We start from the raw sequence: 24,784 nt of genomic DNA on the forward strand, positions 1-24,784 counted from the left end.
AAATATCTACACTGCTTTCTGTATAAACATGGAACAATGCTATCTGTGAAAACATGGAAATATCTAAACAGCTATGTGTATAAACATGGAAATATCTACACCGCCATCTGTAAAAACATGGAAATATCTACACAGTCATCTGTACAAACATGGAAATATCCACACCTCCATCAGAATAAACATGGAAATAATTACCCTGCCATCTGTATACACATGGAAAAACCTACACAGCCATCTGTATAAACATGGAAATATCTGCACCGCTATCTCTGTAAACGTGGAAATCTCTAAACCGCTATCTGTATAAACCTGGAAATATCTACAACGCTATCTGTATAAACATGGAAATTACACCGCTATCTGTATAAACATGAAAATATCTACACCGCCATCTGTATAAACATGGTAAAATCTCCACCGCAATCTGTATAAACTTGGAAATTTCTCCACCGCTATTTGTATAAACATGGAAATATCTACACCGCTATCTGTATAAACGTCAAAATATCTACATCGCTATCTGTATAAACATGGAAATATCTCTACCGCTATCTGTATACACATCGAAATATCTACACGGCTATCTGTATAATCATGGACATATGTACACCACTATGTGTATAAATATTTAAATATCTACAACGCTAACTGTGTAAAGATGGAAATATCTACATAGCTATCTGTGTAAACATAGAAATATCTTCACCGCTATCTGTATAAACATGGAAATATCTACACAGCTGTCTCTAAAAACATGGAAATATCTACACCGCTATCATTATAAACATGGAAATATCTATGCCGCTGTCTCTAAAAACATAGAAATAACTACACCGCTGTCTCTATAAACATGCAAATATTTACACCGCTTTCTCCATAAACTTGGAAATATCTACACGGCTATGTCTATAAAGGTGGAAGTATATACACCGCTGTCTCTATAAACATGGAAATATCTACACCGATATCTGTGTAAAGATGGAAATATCTACACCGCAATCTGAGCAAAGATGGAAACATCTACAATGCTATCTCTGTTAATATGGTAATATCTACACCGTTATCTGTATAAACATGGAAATATCTACACCGCTATCTGTATAAACAGGGAAATATCTACACTGCCATCTGTATAAACATGGAAATATCCCAACCGCTACCTGTGTAAACATGCAAATACTACACCGCTATCTCTATAAAGGTGGAAATATCTACACCGCTATGTGTATAAACGTGGAAATATCTACACCGCTATCTGTATAAACGTGGAAATATCTACACCGCTATCTCTGTAAACGTGGAAATATCTACACCAATTTCTGTATAAACGTGGAAATATCTACACCGATATCTCTGTAAATGACTTAACATTTAAACCGCTATCTGCATAAGCATGGAAATATTTACACTGCTATCTCTATAAACATGGAAATAGTTACTACGCTATGTCTATGAACATGGAAATATGTACACCACTATCTCTATAAACTTGGAAATATCTACACTGCCATCTGCATAAAGATGGAAATATCAAGACCACGAGCTGTATAAACTTGGAAATATCTACACCGCTATCTGTAAAAACATGGAAAAACCAAATCCGCCATCTGTATAATCATGGAAATATCCACACTGCTATCTGTATAAACTGGGAAATATCTACACCGCCATCTGTAAAAACAAGGAAATATCTACTCAGTCATCTGTACAAATATGGAAATATCCACTCATCCATCAGAATAAACATGGAAATATTTCCCTTGCCATCTGTATACACATGGAAAAATCTACACAGCCATCAGTATAAACATGGAAATATCTGCACAGCTATATCTGTGAAAGTGGAAATATCTAAACCGCTATCTCTATAAACCTGGAAATATCTACGGCGCTATCTGTATAAACATGGAAATATCTACACCGCTATCTGTATAAACATAAAAATATCTACACCGCTATCTCTGTAAATGTGGAAATATCTACACCGCTATGTGTATAAACGTGGAAATAACTACACCACTATCTCTGTAAACGTGGAAATACCTACACCACTTTCTGTATAAACGTGGAAATATCTACACCGCTATCTCTGTAAAGGTGTAAACATTTAAACCGCTACCTGTATAAACATGGAAATAGTTGCACCGATGTCTCTATAGACATGGAAATATTTACCACGCTATTTGTATAAACAGGGAAATATGAACACCGCTATCTCTATAAACATGGAAACATCTACACTTCCATCTGTATAAAGATGGAAATATCACCACCGCGAGCAGTATGAACATGGAAATATCTTCACCACTATCTGTATAAACATGGAAATACCGACACCGCTACCTTTATAAACATGGAAATATCTTCAACGCAATCTGTATAGTCATGGAAATACCAACACTGATATCTGGATAAACATGGAAATATCTACACCTCCATCAGTATAAACATGGAAATATGTACACTGCCATCTGTATACACATGGAAATGTCTACACAACCATCAGTATAAACATGGAAATATCTACACCGCTATGTCTGTAAACGTGGAAATATCTAAAGCGCTATCTGTATAAACCTGGAAATATCTACATCGCTATATGTATAAACATGGAAATATGTACACCGCTATCAGTATAAAAATGGAAATATCTACAATGCTATCTGTGGAAAGATGGAAATATCTACACAGCTGTCTGTGTAAACATGGAAATATCTACTCCGCTATCAGTGAAAAGTTGGAAATAACTACACTGCAATCTGTGCAAAGATGGAAATATCTACACCACTATCTGTATAAACATGAAAACATCTACACGGCTATGTGTATAAACATGGAAATATCTACACCGCTATCTGTATAAATATGGAAATATCTACACCGCTATCTCTATAAACATGGAAATGTCTTCTCAGCTAACTGTATAAACATGGAAATATCTGCACCCCTATCTCTATAAGCATGGAAATATCTCCACCGCTATCTGTATAAACATGGAAAAATCTACACGGCTATGTGTATAAACATGCAAATATCTACAACTCTATCTGTGTAAACATGGAATTACCTACACCTCTATCCGTATAAATATGGACATATCTACACCGCTATCACTATAAACATGGAAATATCTGCACCGCTATCTGTATCAACATGGAAATATCTACACCGCTATCTCTATAAAGATAGAAATAACTACACAACTGTCTGTATAATAATGGAAATATCTACACTGCTGTCTCTATAAACATGGAAATATCTACACCGCTATCATTATAAACGTGGAAATATCTACACCGCTGTCTGTAAAAACACGGATATATCTTCACCGCTGTCTCTATAAACATGAAAATACCTACACCGCTGTCTCCATAAACTTGGAAATACCTACAAGGCTCTCTCTATAAACGTGGAAATATCTACACCGCTATCAGTATAAACTTGTAAATGTCTACACCGCTACCTGTATAAACATGCAAATACTACACAGCTATCTCTATAAAGGTGGAAATATCTACACCGCTATGTGTATAAACGTGGAAATATCTACACCACTACCTGTATAAACGTGGAAATATCTACACCGATATCTCTCTAAATGACTAAACATTTAAACCGCTATCTGTATAAACATGGAAATATTTACACTGCTATCTCTATAAACATGGAAATATTTACTACGCTATGTGTATAAACATGGAAATATGTACACCACTATCTCTATAAACTTGGAAATATCTACACTGCCATCTGTATAAAGATGGAAATATCAAGACCACGAGCTGTATAAACATTGAAATATCTACACCTCTATCTGTAAAAACATGGAAAAACCAACACCGCCATCTGTAAAATCATGGAAATATCCACCCTGCTATGTGTATAAACTGGGAAATATCTACACCGACATCTGTAAAAACAAGGAAATATCTACACAGTCATCTGTACAAACATGGAAATATCCACACTTCCATCAGAATAAACATGGAAATATTTCCCCTGCCATCTGTATACACATGGAAAAATCTACACAGCCATCAGTATAAACATGGAAATATCTGCACCGCTATCTCTGTAAACGTGGAAATATCTAAACCGCTATCTGTATAAACCTGGAAATATCTACAGCGCTATCTGTATAAAGATGGAAATATCTACACCGCTATCTGTATAAAGATGAAAATATCTACACCGCCATCTGTATAAACATGGTAAAATCTCCACCGCAATCTCTATAAACCTGGAAATATCTACAACGCTATCTGTGTAAAGATGGAAATATCTACACATCTATCTGTGTAAACATAGAAATATCTACACCGGTATCTGTATAAACATGGAAATACCTACACTGCTGTCTCTATAAACATGGAAATACCCACACTGCTGTCTCTATAAACATGGAAATATCTACACCGCTATCATTATAAATCTGGAAATAACTATGACGCTGTCTCTAAAAACATGGAAATAACTACACCGCTGTCTCTATGAAAATGTAAATATTTACACCGCTTTCCCCATAAATTGGAAATATCTACACCGCTATTTCTATAAAGGTGGAAGTATCTACACCGCTGTCTCTATAAATATGGAAATATCTACACCGCTATCTCTGTAAACGTGGAAATATCTACAACGGTGTCTCTGTAAACATGGAAATATCTACACCGCTATCTGTACAAACGTGGAAATATCTACACCGCTATCTCTATAAACATGGAAATATCTACACAGATATCAGTATAAACGTGGAAATATCTACACCGCTATCTGTATAAACATGCAAATATCTTCACCGCTATCTCTGTAAATGGGGAAATATCTACACCGCTATGTGTATAAACGTGGAAATATCTAAAGCGCTATCTCTATAAACGTGGAAATATCTACACCGCTATCTCTGTAAACGTGGAAATATCTACACCACTTTCTTTATAAACGTGGAAATATCTACACCGCTATCTCTCTAAAGGTGTAAACATTTAAACCGCTACCTGTATAAACATGGAAATATTTACACCGATGTCTCTATAGACATGGAAATATTTACCACGCTATTTGTATAAACATGGAAATATGTACACCGGTATCTCTATTAACATGAAAATATCTACACTGCCATCTGTATAAAGATGGAAATGTCAACACTGCGAGCTGTATAAACACGGAAATATCTACACCGCTATCTGTATAAACATTGAAATAACAACACCGCTACCAGTATAAACATGGAAATATCTTCAACGCTATCTGTATAATCATGGAAATATCCACACTGCTATCAGTATAAACATGGAAATATCTGCACCGCTATTTGTATAAACATGGGAATATGTACACCGCTATCTGTGTAAATATGGAAATATCTACACCGCTATCTGTGTAAAGATGGAAATAACCACAGCGCAATCTGTGCAAATATGGAAATATCTACACCGATATCACTGTAAACATGGGTATATCTACACCGCTATCTGTACAAACATGGAAATATCTACACCGCTATCTGCATAAGCATGGAAATATCTAGAACACGATCTGTATAAACATGGTAATATCTACACCTGTATCTTTATAAACATGGAAATATCTACACTGCTATCTGTATAAACATAGAAATACCCACACCGCTATCTGTATAAATATGGAAATATCTACAACGCTATCTGTATAAACATGGAAATGTCTACACAGTCATCTGTGTAAACGTGGAAATATCTACACCACTATCTGGGTAAACATGGAAATATCTACACTGCCATCTATATATACATGGAAATATCTACAGAGCTATCTCTATAAACATGGAAATATCTACACTGCTATCTCTATAAAATGGAAATAGCCACACCGCTATCTGTATAAACATGGTAATATCTACACCATCATCTGTAAAACATGGAAATATCTACACAGTCATCTGTATAAATATTGAAATCTCTACACCTCCCGCTGTATAAACATGGAAATATCTACACTGCCATCTGTATACACATGGAAATATCTACACAGCCATCTGTATAAACATGGAAATATCTACACCACTATCTCTATAAACATGGAAATACCTACACGAAATCTGTATAAACATGGAAATATCTACATCGCAACCTCTATAAACATGGAAATACCTACACCGCAGTCTCTATAAACATGGAAATATCTACACCGCTATCTGTATAAACCTGGAAATATATACATCGCTATCTGTATAAACATGCAAATACCTCCAACGTTACCTGTATGAACATGGAAATATCTACAACGCCATCTGCATATACGTGGAAATATCTACACTGCCATCTGTAAAAAGATGGAAATATCTACACCGCGATCTGTATAAACATGGAAATATCTACACCGCTACCTGTATGAACATGGAAATATCTACACCGCTATCTGCATAAAAATGGAAATACCTACACCACGATCAGTATAAACATTGAAATATCTACACTGTTATCTCTATGAACATGGAAATATCTACACCGCCATCTTTATAAACATGGAAATATCTACACAGTCATCTGTATAAAAATGGAAATATCTGCACTGATATCAGTATAAACATGGAAATATACACACTGCCATCTATATAAAGATGTATATATCTACACCGCGAGCTGTACAAACATGGAAATATCTACACCGATATCTCTATAAACAAGGAAATATCTACACCGCCATCTGTATAAACATGAAAATATCTACACCGCCATCTCCATAAACATGGAACTATCTACACCACCATCTGTATAAACATGGAAATATCTACACCACTTTCTGAGTAAACGAGGAAATATCTACACTGCCATCTGTATAAACTTGGAAATATCTACACAGCCATATGTAGAAAAATGGAAATATCTACACCGGGATCTGTATAAGCATGAAAATTTCTACACCGCTACCTGTATAACCATGGAAATATCTACACCGCTATCTCTATAAACATGGAAATATCTACACCATGATCTTCATAAACATGGAAATATCTACACCACTATCTGTATGAATATGGAAATATCTACACTGCTACCTGTATAAATATGGAAATGTCTACACTCTTATCTCTATAAACATGGAAATATCCTCACCGCTATCCATGTAAACATGGAAATATCTACACTTTTATCTCTATAAACATGGAAATATCTACACCGCCATCTATATAAACAAGCAAATACCTACAAAGTCATCTGTATAAACATGCAAATAGCTACACAACCATCTCTATAAACATGGAAATATCTACACTGCCATCTTCATACACATGGAATTATCTACGCAGCCATCTGTATAAACATGGAAATATCTACACCGCTATCTCTATAAACATGGAAATACCTACACCGCTATCTCTATAAACATGGAAACATCTACTCTGCTATCTCTATAAACCTGGAAATGTCTACATCGCTATCTGTATTATCTTGGAAATACCTACACCGCTATCTCTATAAACATTGAAATATCTACACCGCCATCTGTATAAACATGCAAATAACTACACAGTCCTCTGTATAAACATGGAAATATCTACACTGCCATCTGTATACCCATGGAAATACCTACACAGCGATCTGTATAAACATGGAAATACCTACACCGCTATCTATGCAAACATTGAAATATCTATACCGCCATCTGTATAAACATGCAAATATCTACACAGTCATCTGTATAAACATGGAAATATCTACACCACCATCACTATAAACATGGAAATATCTACACTGCCATCTCTATACCCATGGAAATACCTACACAGCCATCTGTGTAAACATTGAAATATCTACTCTGCTATCTCTATAAATATGGAAATACCTACACCGCTATCTCTAGAAACATGGAAATATCTACACCGCAATCTCTATAAACATGGAAATATATACATCGCTATCTGTATAAATATTGAAATATCTCCACTTCTATCAGTATAAACATGGAAATATCTACAGCGCTATCTGTATAAACATGGAAATATCTACAACGCTATCTGCATAAACATGGAAATATATACAGCGCTATCTGTATAAACTTGGAAATATCCACAACGCTATCTCTATAAACATGGAAATATCTACACCGTTATCTGTATAAGCATGGAAATATCTACACCGCTAACTGTATAAACATGGAAATACCTACACCTCTATTTGTATAAACATGGAAATTCCAACACCGCTATCTACATAAACATGGAAATATCTACAACGCTATCTGTATCAACATAGAAATATCTACACCGCTATCCCTATAAACATGGAAATATCAACACCGCTATCTGCATAAACATGGAAATATCTACACCGTTGTCTGTATAAACATGGAAATATCAACACAGCCATCGCCATAAACATGAAATTACCTACACTGCCTTCTCCAGAAACATGTAACTATCTACACTGCCATCTGTATAAACATGGTAATAACTACACCACTATCTGTATAAACATGGAAATATCTACACCGCTATCTATATAAACATGGAAGCATCTACACTGCCATCTCTATAAACATGAAAATATCCACACTGCCATCTCCATAATCATGGAACTATCTACACCACCATCTTTAAAAAAATGGAAATATTTTCACCACCATCTGTATAAACATGGAAATATCTACACAGCCGTCTGCATAAAGATGTAAATACCTACACCGCCATCTGCATAAACAACTGAATATCTACACCGCTATCTGCATAAACATGGAAATTTCTGCACCGCAATCAGTGCAGACATGGAAATACCTACTCCGCTATCTGTGTAAACATGGAAATATCTAGACCACTGTCTGTATAAGCATGGAAATATCTACACCGCCGTCTGTATAAACATGGAAATATCTACACCACCATCTGTATAAACGTGGAAATATCTACACAGCTATCTCTATAAATATGAAAATATCGGCACTGCTATCTGTATAAACATGGAAATATCTACACCGCTATCTCTATAATCATGAAAATATCTACATCGCCATCACTATAAACATGGAAATATCTACACAGTCATTTGAATAAACATGTAAATATCTACACTGCTATCTCTATAAACTTGAAAATATCTACATCGCCATCTCTATAAACATGGAAATATCTACAATGCCATCTGTATACACATGGAAATATCTACACAGACATCAGTATAAATGTGGAAACATCTACACCGTTATCTCCATACACATGGGAAAACCTATACTGCTATCTCTATAAACATGGAAATATCTTCCCCGCAATCTCTACAAACATGGAAATATCTACACCGCCATCTCTGTAAACATGAAATATATACACCGCCATCTCCATAAACTTGGAAATATCTACACCGATGTTTCTGTAAACATGGAAATATCTACACCGCTATCTGTATAAACATGGAAATATCTACACTGCCATCTGTATAAAGATGGAAATATCTACGCTATCTGTATAAACATGGAAATACCAACACCACTATGTGTATAATCATGGAAATATCTACACCGCTATCTGTATAAACATAGAAATATGTACACCGCTATCTGTATAAATGTGGAAATATCTACAACACTATCTCTATAAACATCGAAATGTCTATACCGCTATCTGTATAAACATGAAAATATCCACATGACTATGTCTATAAACATGGAAATGTCTACACCACCATCTGTATAAAAATGGAAATACCTACACAGTCATCTGTATAAACGTGGAAATATCTACACAACTATCTGTATAAATATGGAAATAACTGCACCGCTATCTGTATAAACATGGAAATATCTCCAACGCTATCTGTATAAACACGGAAATATCTACACCGCTATCTGTATAAACATGGAAATATCTATATCGCAATCTGTATAAACATGGAAATATCTACACCGCTATCTGTATAAAAATGGAAATATCTACATCGCTATCAGTATAAACATGGAAATATCTGCACCGCTATCTCTATAAACATGGAAATATGTATGTCGCTATCTGTATAAACATGGAAATATCTACAAAACTATCTGTATAAACATGGAAATATCTACAACAATATCTGTGAAAACATGGAAATATCTACACAGCTATCTGTGTAAACATGGAAAAATGTACACCGCTATCTGTGTAAAGATGGAAATATATACACTGCAATCTGTGCAAATACGGAAATATCTACACCGCTATCTCTGTAAACATGGAAATATCTACACCGCTATCTGTATAAACGTGGAAGTATCTACACCGCTATCTGTATAAACATGGAAATATCTACACAACGATCTCTGTAAACATGGAAATATCTACAACGCTATCTGTATCAACGTGGAAATATCTATAACGCTATCTGTATAAACATGGAAATATCTACACCGCTATCTGTATAAATATGGAAATATCTACACTGCCATCTCTGTAAACATGGAAATATCTACACCGATATCTGTATAAACATGGAAATATCTACACAACTAACTGTATAAACATGGAAATATCTACACCGCCATACGTAAAAACATAGAAATATCTACACTGACATCTGTATCAACAGGGAAATATCTACACCGCTATCTGTATAAACATGGACATGTGTACACCGCTATCTCTATAAATGTGGAAATATCTACAACACTATCTCCATAATCATCGAAATGTCTATACCGCTATCTGTATAAACATGAAAATATCCACATGACTATGTCTATAAACATGGAAATGTCTACACCGCCATCTGTATAAAAATGGAAATACCTACACAGTCATCTGTATAAACGTGGAAATATCTAAAACCACTATCTGTATAAACATGGAAATATCTCCACTGCTATCTGCATAAACATGGAAATATCTCCAACGCTATCTGTATAAACATGGAAATATCTACACCGCTATCTGTATAAACATGGAAATATCTATATCGCAATCTGAATAAACATGGAAATATCTACACCGCTATCAGTATAAAAATGGAAATATCTACATCGCTATCAGTATAAACATGGAAATATCTGCACCGCTATCTCCATAAACATGGAAATATGTATGCCGCTATCTGTATAAACATGGAAATATCTACAACACTATCTGTATAAACATGGAAATACCTACAACAATATCTGTGAAAAAATGGAAATATCTACACAGCTATCTGTGTAAACATGGAAACATGTACGCCGCTATCTGTGTAAAGATGGAAATATATACACTGCAATCTGTGCAAATATGGAAATATCTACACCGCTATCTCTGTAAACATGGAAATATCTACACCGCTATCTTTATAAACGTGGAAATATCTACACCGCTATCTGTATAAACATGGAAATATCTACACAACGATCTCTGTAAACATGGAAATATCTACACCGCTGTCTGTATCAACGTGGAAATATCTATAACGCTATCTGTATAAACATGGAAATATCTACACCGCTATCTGTATAAATATGGAAATATGTACACTGCCATCTCTGTAAACATGGAAATATCTACACCGATATCTGAATAAACATGGAAATATATACACAGCTAACTGTATAAACATGGAAATATCTACACCGCCATCTGTAAAAACATAGAAATAACTACACTGACATCTGTATGAACAGGGAAATATCTACACCGATATCTGTATAAACATGGAAATAACTACACCGCCATCTTCATAATCATGGAAATATCTACACTGCCAACTGTATAAACATAGAAATATCTACACAGCCATCTCTTTAAACATGGAAATATCTACACTGCTATCTGTATGAACATGGAAATAGCAACACCGCTATCTGTATAAACATGGAAATACCTACAACGCCATCTGTGAAAACATGATAATATCTACACAGTCATGTGTATAAACATGGAAATATCTACACCTTCATCTGTATAAACATGGAAATATCTGCATGGATCGCTCTATAAACATGGAAATATCTACACCGCCATCTGTATAAACCTGGAAATACCTACACAGTCATCTGTATAAACATGGAAATATCTACACCACTATCTGTATAAACTTGGAAATATCTACACTGCCATCTGTATATACATGGAAATATCTACACAGCCATGTGTATGAACATGGAAATATCTACACAGCCATCTCTACAAATATGGAAATATCTACACCGATATCTGTATAAACATGGAAATAGCCGCAACGCTATCTGTATAAAGTTGGAAATATCTACACCGCCATCTGTAAAAACATGGAAATATCTACACAGTCATCTGTATAAACATGGAAATATCTACACTTCCATCTGTATACACATGGAAATATCTACACAGCCATCTGTATAAACATGGAAATATCTACACCGCTATCTCTATAAACTTGGAAATACCTACACCGCAATCTGTATAAACATGGAAATATCTACACCATTATCTGTGTAAACATGGAAATATCTACACTGCCATCTGTATAAATATGTAAATATCAACAAAGCCTCTCTATAAACATGGAAATATCTACACCGTTATCTGTATAAACATGGAAATAGCCATACAGATATCGGTATAAACATGGAAATATCTACACCGCTATCTCAATAAACATGGAAATATCCCCACCGCTATCTGTATAAACATGGAAATATCTCCACCGCTATCTCTATACACATGGAAATATCTACACCGCTATCTGTATAAACATGGAAATAGTGACACCGCTATCTGTATAAATATGGAAATATCTAGACCGCTATCTCTATAAACATGGAAATGTGTACACTGCTATCTGTATAAACATGGAAATATCTACATGGCTATATTTAAAAACATGGAAATATCTACACTGCCATCTGTATAAACATGGAAATACCTACACTGTCATCTGTATAAACCTGGAAATATGTACACCACTATCTGTATAAACATGGAAATATCTACACTGCCATCTGTATAAACTTGTAAATATCTACACAGCCATCTCTATAAACATGGAAATATCTACACCGCTATCTTTATAAACATGGAATTATCTACACCGCCATGTATATAAACATGGAAATACATACAGAGTCATCTGCATAAACATGGAAATATCTACACCACTGTCTGTATAAACATGGAAATACCTGCACTGTCATCTGTATAAACATGGAAATATATACACAGCCATCTCCATAAACATGGAAATATCTACACTGCTATCTGTATAAACATGGAAATAGCCACACTGCGATCTGTATAAACGTGGAAATATCTACACCGACATGTGTAAAAATATGAAAATTACACAGTCATCTGTATAAACATGGAAATTTCTACAACTCCATCTGTATAAACTTGGAAATATCTACACTGACATCTGTACACATATGGAAATGTCTACACAGCCATCTGTATAAACATGTAAATATCTACACCGCTATCTCTATAAACATGGAAATACCTACACTGCAATGTGTATAAACATGGAAATATCTACACTGCTAGCTGTATAAACATGGAAATATCTACACCACTATTTTTATAAACTTGGAAATATATACACCGCCATCTGTATAAACATGGAAGTATCTACACCGCTATCTATATAAACATGGAAATACCTCCACAGCTATCTGTATAAACATGGAAATATCTACACCGTTATCTGTATAAACATGGACATATCTACACCGCTATCTCTATTAAAATGGAAACACCTACACCGCAATCTGTATAAACATGGAAATATCTACTCTGCTATCTGCAAAAACATGGAAATATGTACACCGCTATCTGTATAAATGTGGAAATATCTGCACCGCTATCTCTATAAACATCGAAATGTCTATACCGGTCTCTGTATAAACATGTAAATATCCACATGGCTATGTCTATAAAAATAGAAATGTCTACACCGCCATCTGTATAAACATGGAAATACCTACACAGTCATCTGTATAAACGTGGAAATATCTACACCACTATCTGTATAAACATGGAAATATCTCCACCGCTATCTGCATAAACATGGAAATATCTCCAACGGTATCTGTATAAACATGGAAATATCTACACCGCTATCTGTATAAACATGGAAATATCTATATCGCAATCTGTATAAACATGGAAATATCTACACCGCTATCTGTATAAAAATGGAAATATCTACATCGCTATCAGTATAAACATGGAAATATATGCACCGCTATCTCCATAAACATGGAAATATGTATGCCGCTATCTGTATAAACATGGAAATATCTACAACTCTATCTGTATAAACATGGAAATATCTACAACAATATCTGTGAAAACATGGAAATATCTACACAGCTATCTGTGTAAACATGGAAAATTGTACGCCGCTATCTTTGTAAAGATGGAAATATATACACTGCAATCTGTGCAAATATGGAAATATCTACACCGCTATCTCTGTAAACATGGAAATATCTACACCGCTATCTTTATAAACGTGGAAATATCTACACCGCTATCTGTATAAACATGGAAATATCTACACAACGATCTCTGTAAACATGGAAATATCTACACCGCTATCTGTATCAACGTGGAAATATCTAAAACGCTGTCTGTATAAACATGGAAATATCTACACCGCTATCTGTATAAACCTGGAAATATATACATCGCTATCTGTATAAACATGTAAATACCTCCAACGTTACCTGTATAAACATGGAAATATCTACAACGCCATCTGCATATACGTGGAAATATCTACACTGCCATCTGTAAAAAGATGGAAATATCTACACCGCGATCTGTATAAACATGGAAATATCTACACCGCTACCTGTATGAACATGGAAATATCTACACCGCTATCTGCATAAAAATGGAAATACCTACACCACGATCAGTATAAACATTGAAATATCTACACTGTTATCTCTATGAACATGGAAATATCTACACCGCCATCTTTATAAACATGGAAATATCTACACAGTCATCTGTATAAAAATGGAAATATCTGCACTGATATCAGTATAAACATGGAAATATACACACTGCCATCTATATAAAGATGTATATATCTACACCGCGAGCTGTACAAACATGGAAATATCTACACCGATATCTCTATAAACAAGGAAATATCTACACCGCCATCTGTATAAACATGAAAATATCTACACCGCCATCTCCATAAACATGGAACTATCTACACCACCATCTGTATAAACATGGAAATATCTACACCACTTTCTGAGTAAACGAGGAAATATCTACACTGCCATCTGTATAAACTTGGAAATATCTACACAGCCATATGTAGAAAAATGGAAATATCTACACCGGGATCTGTATAAGCATGAAAATTTCTACACCGCTACCTGTATAACCATGGAAATATCTACACCGCTATCTCTATAAACATGGAAATATCTACACCATGATCTTCATAAACATGGAAATATCTACACCACTATCTGTATGAATATGGAAATATCTACTCTGCTACCTGTATAAATATGGAAATGTCTACACTCTTATCTCTATAAACATGGAAATATCCTCACCACTATCCATGTAAACATGGAAATATCTACACTTTTATCTCTATAAACATGGAAATATCTACACCGCCATCTATATAAACAAGCAAATACCTACAAAGTCATCTGTATAAACATGCAAATAGCTACACAACCATCTCTATAAACATGGAAATATCTACACTGCCATCTTCATACACATGGAATTATCTACGCAGCCATCTGTATAAACATGGAAATATCTACACCGCTATCTCTATAAACATGGAAATACCTACACCGCTATCTCTATAAACATGGAAACATCTACTCTGCTATCTCTATAAACCTGGAAATGTCTACATCGCTATCTGTATTATCTTGGAAATACCTACACCGCTATCTCTATAAACATTGAAATATCTACACCGCCATCTGTATAAACATGCAAATAACTACACAGTCCTCTGTATAAACATGGAAATATCTCCTCTGCTATCTGTATAATCATGGAAACATCTACACTACTATCTGTATAAACATGGAAATATCTACACAGGTATCTGTAAAAACATGGAAATATCTACAACGCTATCTGTGTAAACATGGAAATATCTACAACGCTATCTGTGTAAAGATGGAAATATCTACAGCGCAATCTGTGCAAAGATGGAAATATCTACAATGCTATCTCTATAAACATGGAAATATCTGCACCGCTATCTGTATAATCGTGGAAATATCTACACCGCTATCTCTATATATATGGAAATATATTCAATGCTATCTGTGTAAACATGGAAATAACTACACAGCTATCTGTGTAAACATGGAATTATCTACACCGCTATCTTTGTAAAGATGGAAATATCTACACCGCAATGTGTGCAAAGATGGAAATATCTACACAGCTATCTGAATAAACATAGAAATCTCTACACGGCTATCTCTATAAACATGGAAATATCTCCACCGCTATTTGTATAATCATGGAAACATCTACACCTCTGTCTGTATAAATGTGGAAATATCTACACCGCCATCTGTCTAAACATGCAAATATCTACAATGTTATCGGTGTAAACCTGGAAATATTTACAACGCTATCTGTGTAAACATTGAAATATCTACACCGCTATCTGTGGAAAGATGGAAATATCGACCCCGCAATCTGTGCAAACATGGAAATATCTACACTGCAATCTGAGCAAAGATGGAATTATCTACAACGCTATCCCTGTAAACATGTTAATATCTTCACCGCTTTCTGTATAAACATGGAAATATCTTCACCGATATCTGTATAAACAGGGAAATATCTACACCGCCATCTGTATAAACATGGAAATATCTACACCGCCATCTGAATAACCAAGGAAATATCGACACCAGTATTTGTATAAATATGGAAATATCTACACCGCTATCTCTATAAACATGGAAATATCTACACCGCTATCTGTATAAAGATGGAAATATCTACACTGCTTTCTGTATAAACATGGAACAATGCTATCTGTGAAAACATGGAAATATCTAAACAGCTATGTGTATAAACATGGAAATATCTACACCGCCATCTGTAAAAACATGGAAATATCTACACAGTCATCTGTACAAACATGGAAATATCCACACCTCCATCAGAATAAACATGGAAATAATTACCCTGCCATCTGTATACACATGGAAAAACCTACACAGCCATCTGTATAAACATGGAAATATCTGCACCGCTATCTCTGTAAACGTGGAAATCTCTAAACCGCTATCTGTATAAACCTGGAAATATCTACAACGCTATCTGTATAAACATGGAAATTACACCGCTATCTGTATAAACATGAAAATATCTACACCGCCATCTGTATAAACATGGTAAAATCTCCACCGCAATCTGTATAAACTTGGAAATTTCTCCACCGCTATTTGTATAAACATGGAAATATCTACACCGCTATCTGTATAAACGTCAAAATATCTACATCGCTATCTGTATAAACATGGAAATATCTCCACCGCTATCTGTATACACATCGAAATATCTACACGGCTATCTGTATAATCATGGACATATGTACACCACTATGTTTATAAATATTTAAATATCTACAACGCTAACTGTGTAAAGATGGAAATATCTACATAGCTATCTGTGTAAACATAGAAATATCTTCACCGCTATCTGTATAAACATGGAAATATCTACACAGCTGTCTCTAAAAACATGGTAATATCTACACCGCTATCATTATAAGCATGGAAATATCTATGCCGCTGTCTCTAAAAACATAGAAATAACTACACCGCTGTCTCTATAAACATGCAAATATTTACACCGCTTTCTCCATAAACTTGGAAATATCTACACGGCTATGTCTATAAAGGTGGAAGTATATACACCGCTGTCTCTATAAACATGGAAATATCTACACCGATATCTGTGTAAAGATGGAAATATCTACACCGCAATCTGAGCAAAGATGGAAACATCTACAATGCTATCTCTGTTAATATGGTAATATCTACACCGTTATCTGTATAAACATGGAAATATCTACACCGCTATCTGTATAAACAGGGAAATATCTACACTGCCATCTGTATAAACATGGAAATATCCCAACCGCCACCTGTGTAAACATGCAAATACTACACCGCTATCTCTATAAAGGTGGAAATATCTACACCGCTATGTGTATAAACGTGGAAATATCTACACCGCTATCTGTATAAACGTGGAAATATCTACACCGCTATCTCTGTAAACGTGGAAATATCTACACCAATTTCTGTATAAACGTGGAAATATCTACACCGATATCTCTGTAAATGACTTAACATTTAAACCGCTATCTGCATAAGCATGGAAATATTTACACTGCTATCTCTATAAACATGGAAATAGTTACTACGCTATGTCTATGAACATGGAAATATGTACACCACTATCTCTATAAACTTGGAAATATCTACACTGCCATCTGCATAAAGATGGAAATATCAAGACCACGAGCTGTATAAACTTGGAAATATCTACACCGCTATCTGTAAAAACATGGAAAAACCAAATCCGCCATCTGTATAATCATGGAAATATCCACACTGCTATCTGTATAAACTGGGAAATATCTACACCGCCATCTGTAAAAACAAGGAAATATCTACTCAGTCATCTGTACAAATATGGAAATATCCACTCATCCATCAGAATAAACATGGAAATATTTCCCTTGCCATCTGTATACACATGGAAAAATCTACACAGCCATCAGTATAAACATGAAAATATCTGCACAGCTATATCTGTGAAAGTGGAAATATCTAAACCGCTATCTCTATAAACCTGGAAATATCTACAGCGCTATCTGTATAAACATGGAAATATCTACACCGCTATCTGTATAAACATAAAAATATCTACACCGCTATCTCTGTAAATGTGGAAATATCTACACCGCTATGTGTATAAACGTGGAAATAACTACACCACTATCTCTGTAAACGTGGAAATACCTACACCACTTTCTGTATAAACGTGGAAATATCTACACCGCTATCTCTGTAAAGGTGTAAACATTTAAACCGCTACCTGTATAAACATGGAAATAGTTGCACCGATGTCTCTATAGACATGGAAATATTTACCACGCTATTTGTATAAACAGGGAAATATGAACACCGCTATCTCTATAAACATGGAAACATCTACACTTCCATCTGTATAAAGATGGAAATATCACCACCGCGAGCAGTATGAACATGGAAATATCTTCACCGCTCTCTGTATAAACATGGAAATACCGACACTGCTACCTTTATAAACATGGAAATATCTTCAACGCAATCTGTATAGTCATGGAAATACCAACACTGATATCTGGATAAACATGGAAATATCTACATCTCCATCAGTATAAACATGGAAATATGTACACTGCCATCTGTATACACATGGAAATGTCTACACAACCATCAGTATAAACATGGAAATATCTACACCGCTATGTCTGTAAACGTGGAAATATCTAAAGCGCTATCTGTATAAACCTGGAAATATCTACATCGCTATATGTATAAACATGGAAATATGTACACCGCTATCAGTATAAAAATGGAAATATCTACAATGCTATCTGTGGAAAGATGGAAATATCTACACAGCTGTCTGTGTAAACATGGAAATATCTACTCCGCTATCAGTGAAAAGTTGGAAATAACTACACTGCAATCTGTGCAAAGATGGAAATATCTACACCACTATCTGTATAAACATGAAAACATCTACACGGCTATGTGTATAAACATGGAAATATCTACACCGCTATCTGTATAAATATGGAAATATCTACACCGCTATCTCTATAAACATGGAAATGTCTGCTCAGCTAACTGTATAAACATGGAAATATCTGCACCCCTATCTCTATAAACATGGAAATATCTCCACCGCTATCTGTATAAACATGGAAAAATCTACACGGCTATGTGTATAAACATGCAAATATCTACAACTCTATCTGTGTAAACATGGAATTACCTACACCGCTATCCGTATAAATATGGACATATCTACACCGCTATCACTATAAACATGGAAATATCTGCACCGCTATCTGTATCAACATGGAAATATCTACACCGCTATCTCTATAAAGATAGAAATAACTACACAACTGTCTGTATAATAATGGAAATATCTACACTGCTGTCTCTATAAACATGGAAATATCTACACCGCTATCATTATAAACGTGGAAATATCTACACCGCTGTCTGTAAAAACACGGATATATCTTCCCCGCTGTCTCTATAAACATGAAAATACCTACACCGCTGTCTCCATAAACTTGGAAATACCTACAAGGCTCTCTCTATAAACGTGGAAATATCTACACCGCTATCAGTATAAACTTGTAAATGTCTACACCGCTACCTGTATAAACATGCAAATACTACACAGCTATCTCTATAAAGGTGGAAATATCTACACCGCTATGTGTATAAACGTGGAAATATCTACACCACTACCTGTATAAACGTGGAAATATCTACACCGATATCTCTCTAAATGACTAAACATTTAAACCGCTATCTGTATAAACATGGAAATATTTACACTGCTATCTCTATAAACATGGAAATATTTACTACGCTATGTGTATAAACATGGAAATATGTACACCACTATCTCTATAAACTTGGAAATATCTACACTGCCATCTGTATAAAGATGGAAATATCAAGACCACGAGCTGTATAAACATTGAAATATCTACACCTCTATCTGTAAAAACATGGAAAAACCAACACCGCCATCTGTAAAATCATGGAAATATCCACCCTGCTATGTGTATAAACTGGGAAATATCTACACCGACATCTGTAAAAACAAGGAAATATCTACACAGTCATCTGTACAAACATGGAAATATCCACACTTCCATCAGAATAAACATGGAAATATTTCCCCTGCCATCTGTATACACATGGAAAAATCTACACAGCCATCAGTATAAACATGGAAATATCTGCACCGCTATCTCTGTAAACGTGGAAATATCTAAACCGCTATCTGTATAAACCTGGAAATATCTACAACGCTATCTGTATAAAGATGGAAATATCTACACCGCTATCTGTATAAACATGAAAATATCTACACCGCCATCTGTATAAACATGGTAAAATCTCCACCGCAATCTCTATAAACCTGGAAATATCTACAACGCTATCTGTGTAAAGATGGAAATATCTACACATCTATCTGTGTAAACATAGAAATATCTACACCGGTATCTGTATAAACATGGAAATACCTACACTGCTGTCTCTATAAACATGGAAATACCCACACTGCTGTCTCTATAAACATGGAAATATCTACACCGCTATCATTATAAATCTGGAAATAACTATGACGCTGTCTCTAAAAACATGGAAATAACTACACCGCTGTCTCTATGAAAATGTAAATATTTACACCGCTTTCCCCATAAATTGGAAATATCTACACCGCTATTTCTATAAAGGTGGAAGTATCTACACCGCTGTCTCTATAAATATGGAAATATCTACACCGCTATCTCTGTAAACGTGGAAATATCTACAACGGTGTCTCTGTAAACATGGAAATATCTACACCGCTATCTGTACAAACGTGGAAATATCTACACCGCTATCTCTATAAACATGGAAATATCTACACAGATATCAGTATAAACGTGGAAATATCTACACCGCTATCTGTATAAACATGCAAATATCTTCACCGCTATCTCTGTAAATGGGGAAATATCTACACCGCTATGTGTATAAACGTGGAAATATCTAAAGCGCTATCTCTATAAACGTGGAAATATCTACACCGCTATCTCTGTAAACGTGGAAATATCTACACCACTTTCTTTATAAACGTGGAAATATCTACACCGCTATCTCTCTAAAGGTGTAAACATTTAAACCGCTACCTGTATAAACATGGAAATATTTACACCGATGTCTCTATAGACATGGAAATATTTACCACGCTATTTGTATAAACATGGAAATATGTACACCGGTATCTCTATTAACATGAAAATATCTACACTGCCATCTGTATAAAGATGGAAATGTCAACACTGCGAGCTGTATAAACACGGAAATATCTACACCGCTATCTGTATAAACATTGAAATAACAACACCGCTACCAGTATAAACATGGAAATATCTTCAACGCTATCTGTATAATCATGGAAATATCCACACTGCTATCAGTATAAACATGGAAATATCTGCACCGCTATTTGTATAAACATGGGAATATGTACACCGCTATCTGTGTAAATATGGAAATATCTACACCGCTATCTGTGTAAAGATGGAAATAACCACAGCGCAATCTGTGCAAATATGGAAATATCTACACCGATATCACTGTAAACATGGGTATATCTACACCGCTATCTGTACAAACATGGAAATATCTACACCGCTATCTGCATAAGCATGGAAATATCTAGAACACGATCTGTATAAACATGGTAATATCTACACCTGTATCTTTATAAACATGGAAATATCTACACTGCTATCTGTATAAACATAGAAATACCCACACCGCTATCTGTATAAATATGGAAATATCTACAACGTTATCTGTATAAACATGGAAATGTCTACACAGTCATCTGTGTAAACGTGGAAATATCTACACCACTATCTGGGTAAACATGGAAATATCTACACTGCCATCTATATATACATGGAAATATCTACAGAGCTATCTCTATAAACATGGAAATATCTACACTGCTATCTCTATAAAATGGAAATAGCCACACCGCTATCTGTATAAACATGGTAATATCTACACCATCATCTGTAAAACATGGAAATATCTACACAGTCATCTGTATAAATATTGAAATCTCTACACCTCCCGCTGTATAAACATGGAAATATCTACACTGCCATCTGTATACACATGGAAATATCTACACAGCCATCTGTATAAACATGGAAATATCTACACCACTATCTCTATAAACATGGAAATACCTACACGAAATCTGTATAAACATGGAAATATCTACATCGCAACCTCTATAAACATGGAAATACCTACACCGCAGTCTCTATAAACATGGAAATATCTACACCGCTATCTGTATAAACCTGGAAATATATACATCGCTATCTGTATAAACATGCAAATACCTCCAACGTTACCTGTATGAACATGGAAATATCTACAACGCCATCTGCATATACGTGGAAATATCTACACTGCCATCTGTAAAAAGATGGAAATATCTACACCGCGATCTGTATAAACATGGAAATATCTACACCGCTACCTGTATGAACATGGAAATATCTACACCGCTATCTGCATAAAAATGGAAATACCTACACCACGATCAGTATAAACATTGAAATATCTACACTGTTATCTCTATGAACATGGAAATATCTACACCGCCATCTTTATAAACATGGAAATATCTACACAGTCATCTGTATAAAAATGGAAATATCTGCACTGATATCAGTATAAACATGGAAATATACACACTGCCATCTATATAAAGATGTATATATCTACACCGCGAGCTGTACAAACATGGAAATATCTACACCGATATCTCTATAAACAAGGAAATATCTACACCGCCATCTGTATAAACATGAAAATATCTACACCGCCATCTCCATAAACATGGAACTATCTACACCACCATCTGTATAAACATGGAAATATCTACACCACTTTCTGAGTAAACGAGGAAATATCTACACTGCCATCTGTATAAACTTGGAAATATCTACACAGCCATATGTAGAAAAATGGAAATATCTACACCGGGATCTGTATAAGCATGAAAATTTCTACACCGCTACCTGTATAACCATGGAAATATCTACACCGCTATCTCTATAAACATGGAAATATCTACACCATGATCTTCATAAACATGGAAATATCTACACCACTATCTGTATGAATATGGAAATATCTACACTGCTACCTGTATAAATATGGAAATGTCTACACTCTTATCTCTATAAACATGGAAATATCCTCACCACTATCCATGTAAACATGGAAATATCTACACTTTTATCTCTATAAACATGGAAATATCTACACCGCCATCTATATAAACAAGCAAATACCTACAAAGTCATCTGTATAAACATGCAAATAGCTACACAACCATCTCTATAAACATGGAAATATCTACACTGCCATCTTCATACACATGGAATTATCTACGCAGCCATCTGTATAAACATGGAAATATCTACACCGCTATCTCTATAAACATGGAAATACCTACACCGCTATCTCTATAAACATGGAAACATCTACTCTGCTATCTCTATAAACCTGGAAATGTCTACATCGCTATCTGTATTATCTTGGAAATACCTACACCGCTATCTCTATAAACATTGAAATATCTACACCGCCATCTGTATAAACATGCAAATAACTACACAGTCCTCTGTATAAACATGGAAATATCTACACTGCCATCTGTATACCCATGGAAATACCTACACAGCGATCTGTATAAACATGGAAATACCTACACCGCTATCTATGCAAACATTGAAATATCTATACCGCCATCTGTATAAACATGCAAATATCTACACAGTCATCTGTATAAACATGGAAATATCTACACCACCATCACTATAAACATGGAAATATCTACACTGCCATCTCTATACCCATGGAAATACCTACACAGCCATCTGTGTAAACATTGAAATATCTACTCTGCTATCTCTATAAATATGGAAATACCTACACCGCTATCTCTAGAAACATGGAAATATCTACACCGCAATCTCTA

This window comes from Pan paniscus, chromosome 12 (genome assembly GCF_029289425.2).
Source record: "Pan paniscus chromosome 12, NHGRI_mPanPan1-v2.0_pri, whole genome shotgun sequence".
NCBI classification, from domain to species: Eukaryota; Metazoa; Chordata; class Mammalia; order Primates; family Hominidae; genus Pan; species Pan paniscus.